Source organism: Gavialis gangeticus, unplaced genomic scaffold (genome assembly GCF_001723915.1).
Source record: "Gavialis gangeticus isolate Ggan-Ray unplaced genomic scaffold, GavGan_comp1, whole genome shotgun sequence".
Lineage (NCBI taxonomy): Eukaryota > Metazoa > Chordata > Crocodylia > Gavialidae > Gavialis > Gavialis gangeticus.
In genome coordinates this window covers 12043367-12064083 of record NW_017729019.1, presented here as the reverse complement: position 1 = coordinate 12064083, position 20717 = coordinate 12043367, and positions in this window count along the sequence as shown.

Below are 20717 nucleotides of genomic sequence, written 5' to 3'. Positions count from 1 at the left end.
TGCCCATGGCGGGGGGTCAGACTCGCTGATCTGTCAAGGGCCCTCCTGACTCAGTGATTCTATAAAAACTTTTATGTTTTCCAGCAACCAAAAAAGTTTCAGCCCAAAGCTGAACATGCCTGCTTTTTAGGTCCTAGCAGGCTTGGCTAAAAGCACCCTGAAATTTCTGTAGAAAAAAGGTAGATGAAAACAAAAACTGCAATTCCTGGAATAAATGAAACATTCCCTGATCAACCTCCTTCACTATATACAATGTGAATACTCGTGTCACAGTTGTTAAAAGACAGCAACCTCATCCCCTCCTACCCCCGTTTTGGAAAAATTGCTATAAAGTTAAAATATTCTTAGTGAGAGTTTAATTAAATGATCAAAATATTTCAAGCTGCTCTTCATCAGTAAGCAAGCTCAGGATACAGGACAAGAAAAACAGCTGTGCATTATTTTTCCAACTAATTGTATTTGGATCTCTGTGGTGCACAGAAAAATAAAGTAAATTATACAGAAAATGTATTCAAGAAAATTTTAATATTATTACAAGCCTTCATTATAAAGTATGATCAAGCATGTAAGTAGAAATCTCAAGACCTGTGGGCAACATATTAATGCTGGTGGACATTAAAGTTTCCATTTGATGCTTAAACAGAATCCAGTCTGACTTCTGATTTTGCAAAATATTTTAGGGTAATTAGACATGTTTGTCTTTATTGATTCGTACAAGGAACATAAGCAGGTGGGGAATAGCTAGTGCTCTAGAAAAAATAAAAACAACCCAGACTCCCTGGTTTGCTAAAGTTATTGCAATTAAGTCACATTCTGCCTATGTGGCCATCATTATCCTAGATGGAAATGCATGCACGGCAGGCTGCAGGAATTAAAAATGATGACCCCAGCGGTGCTGCTTTAGGATCTGAGTGGATGCTTAGTGTTTGGCACACTTGCTGACATCTCCCACGGACCCTTCAATAAATTCCTTACCTTCATAATAAAACCCCTCAAAAAACCCAGGTATGACATGGGTGGAACAATGAGTTCTCTGTTCCTCTGACCTTCCTTACCCCTTATGGAGGCCTGCAATTTAGGAAGACCTTTGCAGGACTGTTCAGACCCCACAAACAGGCAGCGTTGTATCCCAGACTGACGGCAGGCAGATGATTTCATTTTAAAATAGCGTGCTAGGGTAAACAAGGGGACAGAAAGGACCTTGACTTTGCCGGCACGAGGGTTTTTTGCGAGTCTCATGCCAGTATGGCTCAGTCAACAAACAACAGATTGCCTCTAAGCAAACAGTGCCAGGCCACAGCTCTGCTTGGAGTCAGGCAAGTTGAAGGTATTCAGTCAGAAAAATGCTTCAAAGGAGTCAAGCTTAGAGTAAACACATTCAACTGCCAAGACTGAAAGCCTTGCAAAGCCATGCTGAAAGAGAACCGGACGTGTCATCCCAGGCTGCTATTGCAACCCGTTGCAGCCGTAGAAAAAGAAGCAAGTTTGGGGGTTTCGTGCCCTTTGTAACTCATCGTGCAATTTCCTCTGTCACGGTGAAATACGTGTGCAGCAATACACATTTTGGCCATCGCATGAGAGCAAGGAGACTTTAAACTCACAGCCACCAACACCCAACTCCTCTAGTTTGGTCTCTAGTCAACTCCGCGCTCCCTGGTGTCCGAGAGCTATGAAGATTTGATTTGGAGAGCCTTGGGGAATCAGGCCCTCAAGTCACTCCAGAATGGAGAGCACCCTTGCAATCCCCGCAGAGACGGACATGGAGATCAGGTGCTCACTACAACCTTATACGAGGTGCAGAACTGACAACCTTCATTATTACTGCTACCCCCTGAGCAAATAGTCCTACTATTATTATTTTCATTGCTGTAGGGCCTATGAGCCCCCAGTTCTGCCTCAGGGCACTGGTACGATCTGTGCCATGCAAATCAAGAGCAAGATCAAATCCAAGAACCCTCTTGGAAATGTTCTACCCCAGAACACTTACACCGAACGACCCATTTCAGAATGAGCCTCTGGGGGGGTCACTGCATGAAAATGCTTCACTTGGGCTAAGGCAGACAAGGTTCTTTGGGTAAATCCGATATCTTTTATTAGACCAACTAAAATCATTGAAAAAAATTCTTCTTTGCAAGCTTTTGAGTGCAAACACCTTTCTTCAGGCAGAGGGAACCTTTGGACTGTAGTTGTTTTGTGCTCGTTTAGGTTAATTAGCTTTGTAGGTGGATGAAGCTAAACTAGAAAAAGGTGCTTTGATACCCACTGGGTCCAACAGAGATGGGAAAGCTCTCAGAGTGCATTTCTCAGGAATCCTTCACATGCAGAAAATCCTAAGTACAAGACAACAGATGGCAGAGAGGGGGGACATCAATGACATAATATTGGTCAGGGTAATGGGCAGCGGTCTCAGCACTTCCATGACATTTAGCTACCGCCAAGACTTCTGGAAGTATCACAGCCAAGAAAGGTGAAGGAGGATGGTGACAGAGGGTCAGGGATGTTTATGGGGACCTTTACCCAAGGCAGAGGCAGGCTGGGAGAAAGCATGAGGGCGCTTGTCTAGATATTCCCAAACACATGAGAAAGCTGCCCTGGGTTGCCCTCTGCATGGGTGCATGCAGCGGTTCTGCGAGTGCTGCGCTGGTGCTGCAGAGCCTCTAACCCTCCGGATGAAGACTACTGGTTCCTCACTCGGCATGCACACAGTGGGGCAGGGCAGAAGGAAAACCACCCTGGATGGCATTTCTGCTTTCCAGGTACAAATGAGTCTCTCCTTTCCTACAGCAGCTGGCATGGCTGAGATCATCATCATACAGCCCAGCTGTCCTGGGAATCCAGTTGGCCTTCTACCGAGCCGCAGCAGAAAGGATGAGGGCCATAGCAGCGCCCAAGACTTTAGCAGGGGTGAAGTGGTGCCAGTGCTCGTCTGCTGGGGAGCAGAAGCCACCCAGAATGCACCCGCCCCCCCAAGGCAAGTCCTTTCTTAATGCAGTACCAGTGCAACCTGCTACAATGGGATGATTGCTGCTCATCCACAAGCTTTGATCTCCTGTAGCTTAGCAACAAGTGCTAAGCAACATATTGTTTGTAATCATGGCTCTGGCCTGGCTTTTATCTAGTGAGGAACCACTCCTTTAATAGCTAATCTATATAGGAAACACTATCCCTGTAAGGGGATGGGGAAGGTATTATGCATTTTAACTGGTGGCAAGGTGGGGTGGGGGGTCATTAAAAAAAATAAAATGTGCATCTGGGTCAGACGGAAGGGATCATTCCTGAATAAGCACAGCTGGCTTCTAACCCACAAAATCTCCCTCCCAAGCCCCAGGTAATGTGGTGCCAATAGCTGCATTCTGGAAGTCAAGTCACAGGCACTGGAGCTGCAGGCAGTTCTTCTTATTAGACTCTTGCAGTGTGTGGATTTGGGGTCCCGGGCCCCAGCACCAGCCGCGCTGCCTGTAACGCAGCGGTGTGGGGGTAGCTGTAACGAAATGTCGCGGTCTGCAGGGGCTGCTTTGCTTGCCAGGGATGGAATAACAGCCCAGGCTAGCAAGTCATAATGCACGGTCAGCAAAAGTGCTGATACAGGAAACCCACCTTTTTCCTTATGGCCTAGGTATCTCATCCCTTCCAGTGTATGCTGGTGCAACCATCGATCAACTGCCGTTGCAGGCTCTTCTGTGGCCTCTATCCCAGCACTCATTTCCAATGGAGAGACTCCTGGGATAGGAGGCAGGGAGAAGTTGGCACGCTGTCTCTCCTTCTGCACACCAGAGCTGCTCTAACATTGCAGAGGGGCATGCCCTGTAAAAGATGGGGGTGTAAATCCCAGCATGGACGTGACCTGCCACTTGGTCAATGGGGCAAATCCACTGTGCATAACCACGGTGGGTTATTAGGAACCCCGTATGTCTCTTCATCTCTTACCTGTGGGAAAGGCACACAGGAAAGCCAACGTGAAAGATCTGATAAGGACACCCTAGTGCCCAGTGGGGCAGGAGAGAGAGAGCAAAAGGACACTAAGGATGCTTCTCAGGGGTTGCTAGCCAGATGGTGAATAGCAAGACAGGCTAGCAGAGAGACACTGAATCCCTATGCAGCGACCTAGGCTGCGGGGCCACCCCAGACCCAGGGGAGGCAAGCCTGAGGGAAAAGCTGACGTGTGCACAGTCTGCTATATTGCTGTTAGGATGCTTTTTCTGAAATGCTTTTGCACTGAATAAATCATGCACCGCTCGAAGGAACGGTTGGTTGTTGCATTAGCCACGGTTGCGGAGGCCAGGGGACAGAACCGCAAGGGCTGAGCCGAGGCAGAGCTGAGAGGCAGGCCCAGGCTGCACCAGGGGCTGCGGGAGAACGGGCTCCGCTCCTGTGGCACGAGGTCCAAGAGGCATGAAGTCAGGGAGGCCAGAGGGATTGGCAATGTTGTTAGGGGGCTCCCCTAACACCCACAACATGCGAGCAGCCATGCACTAGGCTCCAAATCCAACCTTGTCCCCAGGGGTTCCAGTCTCTTGTGTAAAAATGCCAGTTTGGGACTTGATCTCTGGCTCGTGGCAGGGAAATCCCTTTGCTCACTGCCCATCCTGGGGGAGCTGATTTCCTTTGTGATCGGCTGTTCAAGTCCACCTCGACCCTATTGCAAAGGGATCGCAGGTTGGAAGAGATCGACTAGTTCACCCTCTGCCTTTATCAGCTGCGATGATACTGCTTCACGCTCCTGTGAGCACCTCCGGCAGCTGGATGAGAGTCACCCTGGGAGATGCACGTTTCCACTGTCTGATCACTTCTTATAGTCCAGGGGATTTTTCTGCCCTTCCTGCTCAATTGGTTATTTTTCTGCCTTTGTGCACTAACTACTTTTAAAAAAAATACATAGCGACTTTCCTCTTGGTTATAATGCTCTTCCCTCCTTCATAATATTGCCTTTTAAATATTTATACAGCTCCATTTTCATCCTTGGATGTCTTCACTGGAGAGAAATAAAACAAGTCTGAGATTCCTCTTTTCCCTCTCCTTTTTCTCTGAACAGCGTAACAGGCACGTGCTTAGTGCCCTCCAGTACATCCCTCATTCTCCTTGCTTCCCAGAAGCATCCGTCTTGATTTCAAAGGTTATACACTGACCCCTTCCAGAGATGCAATATCAGTCTTGATGGACTGGCCACTGCCTCACCTGCTTTCCCTGCATCACACAACACAGTCCAATTGGTTTTTCAGCTTTGATTTTCCTAAAATTGTCAGATTAATGCAAATTAGATGGAAGGGGTGGGGAGGAGACAGTTTACTTTTTTTTGCCTCAAGGGCTGTGCTTATCTCCCTGCAAATGTCACGCAGGTGAGTTGAAAGGCAGATTGCACAGCATTCCCACATCATAACACATTTAAAAGGTAACAGAGAATGAGGCCGCCAGAAAGCATTACGGTCCTAGTGACAGACCCATCTTTCTCGGGCCCTCAGCTGACAAGTGGGAGTGCGAGCACACAGCTGCTGAATGTGTCGCATCATCTCGATATCTACTTATTGAGATTTATATAGTGAAATAAAAGTGCATCTTTGAGGCGCCCGTTACCTCTGACAGCTCTTTAAAGCAACAGGATGGCACTAAAAGGACACGCTGAAATCCCATTGTGCGACGACAGCAGCCAGCCGACCAACAGAGGAAAGGAAGAAACGTTTAGTATTTCTAAATGACTCTGTCAAGCACCAGGCCCCCACAAAATGGTGTTGCAGCCAACCCTGAAGGTCCTCAAACTTGGTCTCTTTATGGCTACACAAAGCATCCATGTCAAAGCCACAGGGTCCCCATGGAAAAAGACCAGCTGGTCCAACCTTAGTCTGATCACGACAGAGCCAAGAGCTGGTCGCCCCATTCGACCGGTTTCCATTGGAAACAGCTGCATCGATGAAACAAAATATTCTCATGAAATCAGTGACCAGCCAAATGACCTTGGGCCAGGATTTTTTCCCACTGCTTTGTCTGTCTTCAGGGGCAGGGATCATCCTGTACCACGTGTCCTTCTTGGCCAGAGGAGTCCTGATTTCGTTTGCGATGTCTAGGTGCTAACACAACGCTGCAACTCTTCCTAAGTGGAGCCACGTGCTGGTCGCCGCATCTAGATGCCACTGCAAGTTAAGTCATTAAAAAAAATTGGCATCCATCTATGAGGAATGTATATGAGTAGAAAAAGCAGTGGCGGAAAAAAAATATCTTGGAAGACAGACTGCTATCTAGTGTCTTTTCAGTTCCCTGTCATCACCCAGCACATTAAATGAAATTAGGTGGTCGGAGATAGAAGGGTAACAGCAATGCTTCTGCATGACATAGTGAATGTTATACCACTTGGCACTAAATAAACCCAAGCAGATTTGGCAGCAGTGCTAGGAGTGAAAAGAAAAAAAACCCCTTAATAAAATGGATATAAATAAGCATATGGCAGTATGTGTGTACACTGGAATTGTTTATACAGGTAAAATTTAATAGGAGAGGTGTGACCACATTTATAACCCAAGTAATCAGTATGTAATTTCACAGGCCCAATGCATTTGCTCACAGGAGAGGATCTTAATGTCTTTTAAGAAGAGTCATTAGATTTAAGTAATAGCTGGTACCCAAATATTCTATCAGGGAACTGTAGAACAAATCAACTTTTATTGCCAAAGCAAAAAGGAGAAAACCTAATTTCTTGGAAGCTAATAAAAATTTTATAATTTTTGGAATCAAATAAGTGCTGGGTTTATTACTTTGTAGACGTCTTCATAAAAACTGGAGCAAACCTAATCCTGACAAAAACAACAGCTGTGAGGCACAATGTACTTGACCAAGATGGATGCCTCAGAGGTATGATATTCATTAGCACACTAATTCAAAGTGGTAAACAAACTTTAATTAATTTTGATTTCAAGCTATAACGATCGGCTGGTCAGACACGAGCCTGTGCCCAGGTTCTGGCATTCATAATGGAAGGCATGGCCTGCAGTGGGAGCGAACGCACCTCCATATGATCTGGCACATGCGGCTGTCATTTCCCTGGCTGGAGTTTCAGGGAAAGAAGAGTTAGGGAGACAGAGCTCCTCATTTCTTGTGGGTGCAAAGTCTGGGGCCACCTTGCTGTCCTTATGCAAGCAAACTAGCTCTGGTGAGGATTTCCCCCAGTTAAATGACCTTAGGATATGGCTACATGTGCATATGTAGAAACTGAGGGCTCAGTTTGCAAAACTGCGTGTCTATTTGATGCATTCGCTTCCTCGGGACTTCACTTGCTAACGTCAGGAAGTCCATAACGTGTAGCACATCTCCCTCTAGCACCTTGTCCACACAGAAGATAAAAGACTTCTACTGTTAGCACTGAGAGGAGAGTTCAGCTGAAGTCATGGTCAGCACTTTCATAGGATCATAGAAAATGAGGATTGGAGGGACCTCAGGAGGTCACAACTAGCCCGACCCCCTGCTCCAAGCAGGACCAGCCCCAACTACACCATTTCAACCTTTCCTGCAAAAGGTCTCGAATTGTAGGTTCGTCAGAAAGCTGCTCAAGCCACAGCATCCGATATCAGGCTTCAAGCACGTCAGCAAAGTGAGAAGAGCCTTGCTGCTACTGAGCATATTGCCAAAGTGCTTCAGCCCTCCAGGCATGGGCTGGGACCCCATGGTTGGGAGCTGTACAAAAGCAGGTCAAAAAAGCAATTCCTTTCAAGGAGCTTACAGTCTACATAAGAAGCAAGGGACACAGATGGATGCAGACAGAGAGGGGAACACAAGGACGTGGGACAGAAGTGCTCAGCCTTCATGTGGTGAAAAATTATGCTTAGATATCATGGAGCGGGGGCCAAGGGTGTGTCAGCCCCTAGCGAGCTGGGACATGATATAGGGTGGCTGTATTCCAGATGTGCCGTTTTCCCCCCCGTTCGCTACAAAGCATGTACACGAAGGGATGACTGCTCTACCTGGAGCCTGCACAAGATCTGCAGCCCAAATGCAGTCGCTTCCCCAATGAAAGTAGGCAGACTTCTCCAGCACTCCCTTGCAGTCCAAGAGTAACGACCGCCCCAACAAGACAGCTGATGCAGGGCTCCCCTCTCTTGCATGGGGTATGCAGCTGTATGGGCTGGAGATGTACCAGCGGGACTGGAAGGGAAGCATGTCCCAAATGTCTCCACGCACTTCCATTAGACCCCCTTTGGTGCCAAAGCGGCAGGCCAGAAAGCAGCCGCGAGCTGCCTCTTAATGAACGGACCTGCAGAGACGGGGTTTGTTCTTTTCAAATGCCTGCTCGGACCCGGAGAAGTTTCCCCTGGGAACCGGGGAGCAGGTAAACAGTCTTTCTAAAATAGCACTCATGCATGTGAAACCTGTTTGCACTGCTTCAGGTCATGCATCTGTAGCTATTAGAAAAGGAACTGGCAGGCAGTTTCCTGGTACCCCGCAGGACAAAATCCAGGCAGCTTTCCCCCACTTTTTCCACCGCACCCCCATGCTTAATAAACAAAGAAGCTGACACCCACTCCCCCTCCCTTCGGATCGGGCCTTGATCCCAGATAATTACTATGTCACTTATTCCGGTTGCCTAATAGAATGGTTTAGAGCCATGACAGCCCCTAGCCAGGCCCTCACCTCTGAGATGCACAAGCTGACAAGCCCTGACAAGGGAATCAAAGGCCTGGTGCGGGTGACAACGGCATCGCAAATTGTCACAATGACAAATCCAATTACTTCCCCTTTCACTCCCTTCCCCTCCTTCCCAAAGTCATCACAAAATACCCCGAGCATACTGAAAATTACCCACCCTGGCTCTGCTGCAAGTTGTGCTAGTCCCTTTCCCCTATTCCTCTCCCCAGACAGAGATCTTTGCTTGGATCTGAATCATGCATAGGGCATTACTGACTTATTTACACAATGCATTCACTTCCTCAGACACATTTGCAATGGGGGGGGGGCAGAAGGTTTCCGTGCAGGCTCCAGGCTGCTTGGCGCTCATCCCTGTGGTATCAGAGCACCTTCCAGTTGTGCATTTAGTGACATAACTAACACCCGTCACATGCACTGTTGGTTCCTTCTTCCTTTCCCCCGGGGAAGGCGCGTGTGCGGTGGAGTGTGTCGGTACCACCGGGCTTGGCTTGTTTGTTTTGTCTTTAAATGATCTGTCTTGCCTTGTGTTTCTGTTGGAGAAGGCAAGTGCAGAAAAGCATGCTTGGCACGGGGGCCAGGAGGTGGGGAGGTCTGCAGCCCGACCTGGTCCCTGGGGGGAGTTCACTGCACATTTGTGAGCTGGCACCTGAGGACGTGGTCTTCTGCGCAGGTGGGTGCGACCCTTGTTGTGGCCACTTCTGGCGTATCAGAGGATCGGCGTTGGCAGATACGGTCTTCATCCCAGAGCTCCAGTTGGGTTGTCTGGTTTGTTAGGCCCCGTCTAGTTGCAAGCACGGCCATCAACCACTCTTCTTCAGCTAGCACGGGGACTTGGGGAGCCCAGGAGACCTGTGTAAGGGGTGGGGAGGACCAGGCCACGTGAGGGCACAAAGCCTGCGTTGAGACTAGCATACAGTGGGGGTGACTAGTCAGGTCCTCAACTTGCGAGGGGAGCAGGAGGTCTCTGAAGCTGACCCTAGGCCACTATTTTTGCCACAAATTGATGTCATCTTTGTTTGTGGTGAACCTCCCATGCAGACTCCAGCAAGGCACAGCCCCTTCTAGCTAGCTCAGCTCTTCCGAGCTGGCAGAGCAGACATAAAGTCTCTCACAGTGGCAGCTGCGGCAGGCAATGCTGAAGCCAACCCTTTTTCGCCATCTGCTAAAAGCAAAGATTAGAGTGGGATTGTCCGAGACATCCCAAACCCCACATAGCTGAGGAACAACGGACAGGCCTAGCCCTGAAAACGTGATCAGGATCTGCTCAAAGATGTCAAGGCAACTGATTCTCACTAGACTGAAAACTGTTCTTGCAATGCCCCCTGGCAATACAGGTAATAGTCAGTCCAGTTTAAACACAGTATATGCATACCCATACACACGCGCACACACACTAACATGCAGAGACACAGAGGACCTGATTCTCCTCTTACACTGATGTAACCTCACTGCAGTGGGGACAGCTCTGCCATCCTGATTTCCCACTGTGCAAGCAGCAGATCAGTTTCAGAGTCGCTGAATGTATCCAGGGTTGTCTCTCATTTTGGAGCTTGAATGGGGCTGATGGAGCAGCATTTCTACTCCTCTCCTGTACTGCAGATAGGGCATGAGCGATGCTGCCAGCCTTGCCTCCCATTTCAGCACATGCGCTCAGCCCTTGGCGCCTGGGTAGAGGAGAAAGGATCCACTTGACTCTAATGCCCCGTGCAAAGAAAGACAAGGTTCTTTGGGTAAATCTGATCTCTTTTATTAGACTGACTAAAATGGTTGGAAAACTTCTTTGCAAGCTTTCGGGTATAAACACCCTTCTTCAGGCAGAGGGAGAAGGGTGCTTGTACCTGTAAGTTTGCAAAGAAGAATTTTTCCAACTATTTTGGTGGGTCTAATAAAAGATATCAGATCTACCCAAAGAACCTTGTTTGCCTGTGTCCTTAGACCAACATGGCCAAAACCAACACCCCTGAATCGTGCAAAGAGAGGCATCCTGCTGTCACTCAGCTACAAGAAGATCTCTGGTGCTTTCTCTTTCTCTTCCACAGAATCCCCAAGTGATTCGAGTACAGCCGCACTGAGAGTTACTGTCATTGCTAAAATGCTGTCTTGGTTCGGAGGCTGTGCTTCCACGCAGCCTCTGTCACTTTGCACCGAACGGAGCCCTTTTTGGATGACCTTGGGGCTTGTCTCACGCAGTAACAGAACCCATGAGTGAGGCTTGAGATCACCATGCAACTCATAACCGGTCTCCCTGATGCTTTGCATTTCTCCCATCATCTCTCTGCACCTGCTCTTCTCTTGACATGTGCTAGGACTGTAATCCGTCTAGGGCAGGGGCATGCATTTACAGCAGGTTGCACAGACAGGGCCCTGAGCCCTTCTCACAGCCTCTAAGTCCTGCTGCGATTGCAGCTAACAAGAAACCTCCTTTTGTCGAGCCGCAGGGGAAGGGCTGGCATGGCAAAGTGCTCACCCGGTGGGTCTCCAGACAAATTCTAGACAACATTTGTGTTACTGGCACTTGTGACCGGGGAGAGCTAAACATGCCTGAAGACAAACACCCGCTGCAAAGCAAATGCACCCGGCAATGAGAAATGCCCAGAACGTCTGGGGGTAATGCGCATCTCCAGAGGCGCGGGCCATCTCAGGGAGGGTCATGTTCTCTTTCTGTATCATCAGTCATGTCGCTGTTCCCTGCAAGCAAACGAGAGCATCGGCTTCAAGAATGCCTTCAAGGACAAGCGCTTCCGCGGGAATGCTGAAGAGCAGCCGCGTCGCAATTACTGTGATGAATGCGATGCCAGATCCAGGGGCCGCAGGTACATACACCCAGGCGCTGGGGGGGAGGGCTCACATGATACTTACTGTACCAAAGGGCAGCTCTGCACAGATTCCCCCCCTACCCCTGCCACTTCACGGACAGCTCGCCTCAGGCCCGATTCCCCTTTCTCCACGATGGTCTATCACACAGATGGATACTCCTGTGGCCAGATTCTCAGTGACAGGCACGTCCTCAAGGTCCACATCTGCAACATCTGGCCTTTTGGCAGCAACTCAGGATTGCTTTTGTCTAGGAAACTTCCATTCGGTTCCCCATTCCCACTTAGGATGGTTCTCACTGGTTTCCATCAGTCTGAATAGGGATAGGACAACTCCCATATTCCAGTCTCCAGCTGCACCTCTTCTTCATGGTTGCTTGCAGACTGGAGCTTATATGGCATTTGCTGCAGTAGCATGTGTGGGGAGGAGCTGGGAAAGGCCTCCCTTTATCTCAAGGGTTGCAGGCCAGAATTAATTTCAATAGAAGGGATTTGGTCCAAAAAAAAGAAAAAAAGCAACACAATTCCTGCTAATCTTCTCAGAACTCTGGGGTAAAAAACATTGAAAATAACAGATCTGGGAGCCAACTTAACAGGGAAAACTCAGTCCTTCCCAGTTCAGGGCTGTGGATTTGGTTTCTCTGAGTATGTGCTGCTGTCACAGCCTTGTAAAAAGGGCAGGAATCTTCCTTAAAAAGGTGGATTTTGTAGCAAATCAGGAAACAAGCTTCCTGTGCAATCTGGGACAAGTCACCCAGGGCAAGGATGTTTCTGGTATTTCAGGCCTGAAGGACACAGATAGACCCAGGTCCAGCAAACTGGAGCTGAATAGATGTTGCAGCTTGTTACTTCCCTGATATTTAGGTGACTTCCCTTCTATTTCTGGGGAGACTGCTTTAAAAAAAAAAAAAAAATGAGGCTCCCAAGAAGCTGAGATGGGAGGAAAAGAGGAACTTTCACCCCTCAGGAAATGCTCAGGGAGAATTAAACACCACTTTGCATTTTGGCCGGATCCCTCGTGCTCGGTTTGGCTCTGGGAGGGATTCTCCACCTCTGGGACATTGCAAAACGCAGCTGGAGCACTTCAGGGCCTGTGACGTTTGTATCCAGCATAACCTCCGGGAGATTTGCTCCTCGTTTTCTCTCTGCAACATCACTCGTGGTCTGCTTTCACCTGGAGAAAGCTCTGCTTCCACCAATGTGTCCCTGGGGAAATTGAGGGCTGAGCACAAGTCTTCTGGAGGGACGTTATTGACTGGAAGAAAATCTGTCAGCTGAGCTGCCAGCTGGGGCTGGTTGGTGGCACGCGTGAGGGCAGAGGAGCCAGACACGTGTCAGGCAGCAGAACACCTGGCACTGCTGGGATTATTGACCTGAGCTGCTGGCGATGGGGAAGGGAGGCCAGCAGAGGCTGCGGCACGTTTCACGTGCACAGGCCAGGGCCCGGGCCGGATAGAACGAACTGCAAAAGCATTTTCAGTGCATCACAGGGAAGAACAAGCACTTGACAACAAGAGGCTTGTGCTGAAGTGCATCCAGTGGATGTGCTGCGTGGGCCTGCGGTCTTGGCAGGCTGCACTGGGTCAAGCCCAGTCACTGCCTCTCCTGGAGGATGTGGAGTGGGTGACTCATGTGCACCCTTCTCCTGGACCAGCCCTGACCCAAGGCTCCCAAGCTGGGAGAGGGCTGCGGAGCCAGCGCTAGCCAGACCCTCATTTCAGCATAGAGAGACTTTACATTTTCCTGAATGCCTTCTGATCCAGCCAGGCAGGCAAGCGTTGTCTTGTAGCCATCAACGCAAGGCAGCAGAGCAATTTAGAAGACCCGGCAGCTGGGAATCTGCCACGATGGGGCTTGGAAGAAGTAAGCTCATCTCAGAGCTGATTTCTCTGGGTTTGAGAGCCACCACATCCCTGCTGGAGCCTAAGTTTACACTGGAGCGCCATGCCAATCACAAGTCATGCCCTCCCCTCTCTCCCTGGGCATGCAGAAGTTTATAGCAATGACCAGGCTCAAGAGACACCTGACCTCTAACTGGGTGCCAGTTAGAGGTCCGAGTCTACCAGCACCAGCAATCTGTACCTTCCTGATACTGTTAACTGGCTTGCCCATCAGCTGTAACAACTGGTAGCAATAACCTGCTCCTCCAGAAGCTGCCTCAGCATCACTCTTTTCTTCTTTCTCTGTTTTGGTCTCTTTTTTTTGCTATAGTGTCACCCCATCTTCTCTCAATCAGCTCTCTAAAAATAAAAATGACCAGCCAATCTGCATTCAGCCTGGCAAAAAGGAAAATATCCAGGTGATCATTTGTCAAGTGTGAAAGTGCACAAAATATTACAGATGAGGCTAAAATAAATTGTTGCTGAATGAATGCAGAAGCTGAGTGGACAGAAGAGCACTTCAGATATAAATCAGACACCCAGGGAACTTTGACTTCAATCCACCCCTCCTTTTGGAGGTCACTTCAATGGCTTATATGTTTTAATTTAAATCATTTTCAAGCACTGGGGGCTGCTCTGGCCAAGCCCTCCTTGCGGTACTAATGCTGCAAGAAGTGCCATTGAAAACAGATGAATTCCACATACTGTCTGGGATGATTTCTCATCTGCTTTTCCCAGTGGAAAACAGAGCAGGTCAGGCAACCAGTAGAAGGCAGAGAGAGGGCACGATAGCTGGGGGTGAGTGCCCCAGACTGGAAGGAAGGCAGTTACCTTCCAACATTTATTTTCCCTTATTGCATTTGCAGTTAGTGCAGGCAAAACGAGCTGGGTTTGATGTGCTCCTGCCCGTTACCAAGCAAAGGTTGCAGGTGTGCTGACTGCCTCCTCTCTTACTATGCCAACCCCGTGCCAGACCTCGCAGGATCTCCATGCAGGGGGCTCTTCTCCATGTCTCTTTGATCTTCGGTTCCTCTCCTAAGTGCTAAATCATAGTGCAACGGACAGCTGGGCTGGGGGTATCCCTACCACAGTTGGCTTGTTTCAAATGCAGACTGCTTTTTTCCATAAATTGGAGCTGAGCTCAATGACTAGACGTGAGAGCACCAGTAACCACTGGGAGATCTGCAAAGGCAGCAAGTCATTCCCCACACACTGAAACTGGTGGGGCTTAACTCTCTGCGGCAGTGTGGGAAATCCCACTGGATGTGGCTGCTTACCACTGTGCCCTGAGGCGGAGAGATTCTCCAGTCCTGTTAAAGACTCAGTTTAAATTTCTGGGCACAAGGAAAAAGGATGAAGGGGAGGCCTGCAGCTCTCAGACTGCCATGGTCTGGATCTTCGGGGGTATTACTCGCATGGGACCATGCCTGGAAATAGACTCCCCTCCACATCCAGCATCTCCTTTTCCCACCAGCTTGGCAGAAGGCTCTGGTCTGTGCCCTTTTTTTGGATTGCAGGATGCGAGTGCAAACTAGTTGGCAATTTGCAGCAGCTGTAGCCAGCAGCAACCACTCCCCTTCCCTACCAAATGACACCTTGCATTGATGCGCAGATCATCCTTCGGCTCCCCAAAATAGCCCTAGACACAGGGCCAGGGAGATTTTAATCGTCAGTTCCAATTCACAGCGTTCATTGCTTTTGAGGGTGTCCTCCCAGCCGGAGCAGCTGCTCTCAGGATGTACTGGAGCAAGCCTGCTTCCATTTCCTGCTCGGCTGCTGGGTGGTAGGCCCAGTGCAGCGCCTCCCTGGTTGTACCAATGGACGTGGATTTGACCCACTGGTTTCATGTATAAGCTTGAATACAGCTGAGAGCCCTAACTAGCACTCAGGCAGACTTTGCTCTGTGTTGCTCCCTTTCCATGTCCACATGGGGCAAAGTGGAGCAGAGACTGCTAGTGCATAGAGAGCCTTAGTAGGTCTTATGCTGATGGAAATGTCCCCTGGGCATCCTGCTCGTGGGTTGGAAAGCAAGAGCGCCTGGAGCATGCCATGCTCCGGCTCCTGTGCTTGGATGCTGTGTGCTCCACCGAAGATGGCACCATGCGGGACAGGATGGTGGACACTCTAAAATCTCTTCTTTTAGAGATGCTCGATAGGGAACTGGGGAGCTGGAGCTGGCTCCCCAACACGCTTTCCCTTCTCTTTCTGCAGAACAATAATAACGATGACCAAGCCCCTCTGAGATACAGTTGGATCTTCGGGCTTCAATCTGCATCTTTCCAAAATGTGCAGGTGTTTTGATCCATCTCCCTGCTTTTTGCGTCTCCCCAGCATGTTCATTATACCTGGACACAGCTGATTCTGCTTTAAAGCTGCATTGCTGTTGTCGCTTTATAGTGTCTATCCAAAGGATTAAAAAGTTAAGCCATGCTGACTTCTGAAGGAAAAGCAGCCCCAGTGAGAGCAGTTCCTAGCTAGATTTGCTGTGCGATGTTCCTTCATTTGAAAAATAAATGAAAAAAAAAAAAAAAAAAAGACCCAGCGCTCGTGTGTCAGAATCCAGGAACCTGCCACCCTGCTCTCCCTTTGAGAGGCGAATTATATGTCCTCTCCTACAGCGTTGCACTCATGTCCTTGTCAGCGGTTGTCAAGTTGCAAACAATGAAAAGAGAGGAATGTGGAGAGCTGACATGGCTTGTAATATCCCGCTGAAAGATTTCACTGTGGGAATGGGGCAGCTTCACTCCCAAATTAAACAGATCTTTCTGCTTCAGCCAGGCTATGGCTCTGCCAAGGTTACGTGAAGGATTCCCAACTCTGGTGCACGCAAGTCTGGGTGAATAATAGCAAAATGCAGTAATCTTAGCACTGGAGAAATTGCACTGCATTGTCTTTGCAAGGCCTGAAATTGAGGTGGAAGAAAATTAAAGTAACTCCTATTAATCCATCAGGCACCAATGCAAAATAGTTATGTTCAATACTGGCTGCACGTTGCCTAACAAAATGTCGTTACTAAGCAATGCATCCTTCAGTTCACTCATTAGGTCTGGAGCGCTGCATGTCTGAGCCGGAAGGCTTGAGACAAATGGAGCCTCTGATGGCAGGGACGGAGGCTGCCTGACATTCCATTTGCCGTCTCTCGTATTTGGAAATGTCAGCATCTCACATTTCTATCACCACGAGAATTGCTTTTCTAACATGAATCATTGGTCATGTCCAGCAAAAATGATGCGGAGACTGTAATGATTTATTGCTGACATAAAGAAACACTGCATCAGTGTAAGAGCAAAGACATTTCTTGCAATGGGAACGGTGGAAACCAGTGTCACTTTGGAGCGGCTCAGTTATGGGCTCAGACTTTGCAAGAAGTCCCATATTTAATACCATAGGCACTGGGCTAGGAAGCCAGAACTCCCATGTCCTGTGAGAAGCAGCCTTCAACTCCCTGCACGGCGGTTGCAAAGAGGCTGGAGCTGGACTGTTCTCAGTTGGGGCAGACAACAGGACAAGGAGCAACGCGCTCAAGTGGCAGCAAGGGAAGTTTAGGTTGAATATTAGGAAAAGCTCTCTCACGAGGAGGGTAGAGAAGCACTGGAACAGGCTTCCCAGAGAGGTGGTGGAGTCTCCATCCTTGGAGGTTTATAAGACCTGACTAGACAAAGCCTTGGCTGGGATGATGTAGTTGGGGCTGGTCCTGCTTGGAGCAGGGGGTTGGAGTAGATGACCTCCTAAGGTCCTTTCCAACTCTCACTGTCTATGGGCACCTGCACACATCATGGGGTTTAATCCTCATGAAATTAAATACGTTTATAAAATTGAAGATTGCTTATTTTGGAGCGTCACATCAGTGTTTGCACGTACTAGATTTTCGAATGAATTAAGCCCAGTCCCTGGCCAATGCCACAGAAGAGCAAGACAGTCCCACGCTGCCCCCTGGCCCAGGGCCCCCCACCCTGTGCCCTGTCACACAGCTGGGGGAGCAGGGAGTCAGCACATAGAAGAGAAAAAGAAAGTGGCAGCAAGTTGAAAACAGCAGCAATTTGAAGGGGTGAACTACAAAAAAGTCACTGTGCCATCTGGTGGACAAAGAGGCTCATTACATATCTTTGAATGCCTTTGTTTGCATGCAACAAATCCATGAATGCAACGTGTCACGGGGCGGGGCGCAGGGGCGGCCGTGATCCCCCTGGCGCCCCTACCGTGCCAAGTCTGGGCCCTAAATGCACCCTCCGTCTCGCCTGCCACATCTTTGATTTTACGATTATCAGCGGGAGGCTGCCTTCCAACCCCCTTGTGCACGGTGCTATCTTGGTACTGGCCCCCGTTCTCCAGTAAGTGATATGGTGCACCCCAGCCTTATGGGCTACGCATGCCTCCTACCTCCCCTTTAGCACGCCCCAAGCCTCGCAGTTATTCCGGACGTTCTCGTGTCTCCGATAGACGCGCCCTAACCTCGCGTGCTTGTATCTGTGCGCTTACCCCTAGCATGCCTAATGTACTCGCCCCTCGCCTGGGGCCCTGTTGCTCGCTGCACAAGCCCTGTCTCGCCCCTTCCGGGGTTCGGCTAGTGTAATCACCCTCTTCAGGCTCCCAACTGCACGCTCTGGCCCTGCCTCGGGCCTCTAACCGCATGCTTGCCCTACTCCGGACTCTTACACTCGCCCGCGCCCCCCCTTATGGGACTTCCCCCTAGACTTGCCTCGTCTGGGGCATCCTAATAGGCATTCCCCCCTTTCAGGGCTTATGCCTCGCCCTTCTCTGGGGCTTCCTCAGTCAACTCGCCCTTCTCTGGGGCTTTTCCCGCGCTTCTCGTGCCTGTCGGTCTCTCTGGGGCTTGTCCCAATACGCGCTTCTCGCGCCGGGGCTCAGGTGGCCCGTAGCCGTGCCTGGCCCCTTGACCCTTCTCGGGGTCCTTCGCCCTACTGGGCCGAATACTGCCCTCACGGGCTGGGGTCTCAACCCCCACACACTGTGCCACACCGGCACCAAACAGCTGTGCCTCCCAGGCACTGCTCTGTGCCTGGACAGGGCACCCAGGAACCCCCAGACTACTGGGGAGCTCCCGTGAGGCCTCCTCACACCCCTACAGCCTCACCCAGTCCTCCGGTATAACGTAAACAAACACAACCATGAGCCAACTGGCTATAACATAAAGTAAGCGTCCTGGCTCTAACACAACTCCACACCAACCCGGCTGTAACCCAAATGAGCCTTGTGGCTACAACATACATCCGCCGCCACCCTGGCCCTCTTCCAGTACCTCCCTACCAGGGTTCTCTCTAACCCGCATCATCATGCAGGCAGTCAGGCTCTTCCACTCTACTCGGCTCTGCTCCGCTCCTCTCTGCTTGGGTCTGCTACAGAGCTCCCGCACCTCAGGCTGTCAGAAGGGAACTATCCGCTAGGCTCCGGCCCAGCTGCTTATAAAGGCCAGGCCCCGCCCCCTGGCGGTCAGCTGACCCAATCAGCTGCCTTAGCAACTCTCACCTGCTGTCCTGGTGAGTGACGGCTAAGCCCCCTTCTGCCATTATTCAGTAGCAGGCACCCTGGTGCCCTGCTACACAACGCTTTAATTTGTGGCAAGTCAAACTAAACTACATCAGAGGAGTTTTACTTTAATGCTCCAGAAAGACTTTTAAAGCATCCGGAAAACCCATTCGTGCAAACAGTTATGCCACTGCAGTGCAAGAAAGGGCAAAATGTGTGGCGTGTACAAATGCCCTGTGATTTCTATGACTTCTATGACAATCACAGTCTAAGTTACAGCCCTGGAGTCCTTTCCGCAAAGCCCGAGAGCAAGTACAGCAGCAATGGTAGGAGGCTGGTGTGACATTTCTAAGGGCACATGTATCCACTAGGCTTGGAGGAAGCTCCTGCAACCTCTCAAATGAGCTGCATGATTTTCACTACTGATCTCTGCTGAACCAAATAGCCAGGAGCAAAACATGTCTCATCCCCACCAAATATGCAGGACTAAATAACGAGGTCCTCTTCCACAGCCCAGGTCTGTGTAGTAAGCGCTATCATTTAATTGGGGGGGGGAGAAGAAACCCCCCCACACCCAGCATTGAATACAGGAGGTCAGAATGAACCTAAGGAGGTGAGCACATCTGGGCTGAAGGACTCATCCAAACCCAACATGTCAGCTTGGGGCTGAGTTCCAAGCATGTTCTTGGACCTAAAGAGCTTTCTGCTGTGGGCTCCAACATTACAAAATGTGGTGGTTGTTGCTACATCTTCAGTAGTGCTATAAGCCCTGGTGGGCCAGGTCCAGGTCCAGGTCCAGGTCCAGGTCCAGGATTGGCCCCGAAGCATGCTTTGAGTGTTGAAGCACGTTTGAACTTGCATGCCAAATAGTGAGAAGTGAAGCTGGGGGTCAGGGGGAGGAAAAAGGGGCTTAAGAGCTTCACTTGAAACCTGGGATCTGAAACACTCCCAAAGCCTCCTGTCCTCTGTAAGAACTTCCCATGCTGCACCGACACTGGCAAAGTTGTATTTCACACAACTGCACAGTCCCCGGGCCGTGTGTAAACAGCAATTTACACTGTGGATAAACAGAGGAGTTTGGATTTAGAAAGCCACAGAAATCACTAAGTAGTTGAAGAGATTTCACTGACATATAATCACTGGTTAAAACCACATCTGGGAACTTCCAGCTTGATTTTATGGAGAAGGGAAGAGGGTTTGTATGGAACTTTCAAAGTGAGGCTGATAATTGAAATGTCACAATATATTATTTGCTCAAATAATTCGGAGTTAACTGTATGACAATTAGATTTCTCTCTTATATGCATATTACAGCTCTATAAATGTCCTTTTAATGATATACAATTAACATATGATATACCGTGCACTCAGCTTAATTACAAATGCACGCTGGAGATGTTTTGTTTCAAGTATTAGTGGCGCTGCTTACGAGGGTCTTTGAGTGGCATTAGGATATGAACTTACTTTGTTCTTGTGAACTGAAAGTGCATTTCATTCAGGCTGAAGGCAAAGTCATGGCTCAAATAACCTTGTAGGTATCTTTTATCCCCAGGTAAGTATCAAAAACTGTTGGACAATTAGAGCTGGTTGAAGAGTTTCAGATATCAAAAGTTACACTGAAAAAGGAGAGATGTGATTTGCAAGAACCTTTTTGCAAAAACACAGACACACACACACATATAGATCTGTACAAAATGTTCCCCTGGTTTTCCAGCCTGCTTTGAGGATTGCTGTGATTGGAAACTGAGTTCACACTGGCAAAAGGCAGGAGACTCTTAGCCAGGGCGGTACTCCAGCTTGAATTCAGCACTCAGAAACTACTGTCATGAGCACAACATATGTCTGTGATTGCCTTATGGAAAAGAGCCTTTGGGCAGGTGACACAAATGGGCAGCCTTTCTTTAAGTTT